This window comes from Penaeus monodon, chromosome 23 (assembly GCF_015228065.2).
Source record: "Penaeus monodon isolate SGIC_2016 chromosome 23, NSTDA_Pmon_1, whole genome shotgun sequence".
Taxonomy (NCBI): domain Eukaryota; kingdom Metazoa; phylum Arthropoda; class Malacostraca; order Decapoda; family Penaeidae; genus Penaeus; species Penaeus monodon.
The window spans coordinates 41,697,314-41,698,098 of record NC_051408.1 but is presented as its reverse complement, the minus strand read 5'-3'; the positions used below and the strand labels follow the sequence as shown (position 1 = coordinate 41,698,098).

Sequence of the window (785 nt, the reverse complement as noted above, 5' to 3'; positions counted from 1 at the left end):
GTGCAGTAATGGTAGTGATACTTCGAGCCAACCTCTTTGAACATTTAACCTTTATTTATCCAATCTTTGTTAATTGTCTGTAATGAAGATATGTGTTTCTTTGTATTTGAAGGTTATGTATATGTGTTTGTGCTCTAAGTTGAAAATTCAGTCTTTCAGTCTTATTAAATTTCTGTTAAACATAATTACTGTTAAACATAGGTACTTATCACAATCTATTTCTAAGACCTTTGAGAGTTAGGATTGTTTTAAAATCTCTAATGTCCCATAAGATTAACAGTATTTTAAGACTAATATATTACATGGATCCTTGTAAACCTAACATAGTATTATCATACTGTAGCTGTCGTGTTTATATTAACTATTATTGTAGCAAGAGAATTTTTTTTTAAGTGACACCATTTTATATATTACTGATAGATTTTTTTAAAAAATAAAAGACATATAGAAACTTTTCAAGGATTAATATCAACTGTTTTTAGTAGAATTTCGAGGAAAAGAAGTACATTCGTATATTCAAATTTAAAATGTCAATAAACAATAACATTCCATGGTCACTAGTATACAATGTTCTCGTTTTGCTGTGACCTATCTTCGCGTGCTATTTTCCTTAAGAAAACAGTGATCTTACTTCATTAATTCAGGACACAGTCATTCAGTCAATTATTTTCTAAGTGTCCCTCATAACAGGCAAAACACGTGAAGATCATTTTGATTCCAAGATGACGTCGGTGTATGTGCGATGATTTTAGAAACCGTCGCGGATCCAGGAGGTTTCAAAGGGA

General features: G+C 30.6%; 1 protein-coding gene across 1 annotated transcript in view; it reads left to right on the top strand.

The window, feature by feature from the left end:
* LOC119588089 (alpha-catulin-like) overlaps positions 1-785 on the top strand; it is a gene marked incomplete at both ends in the record, with an annotated part of 86,154 nt that overhangs the window by 76,442 nt on the left and 8,927 nt on the right.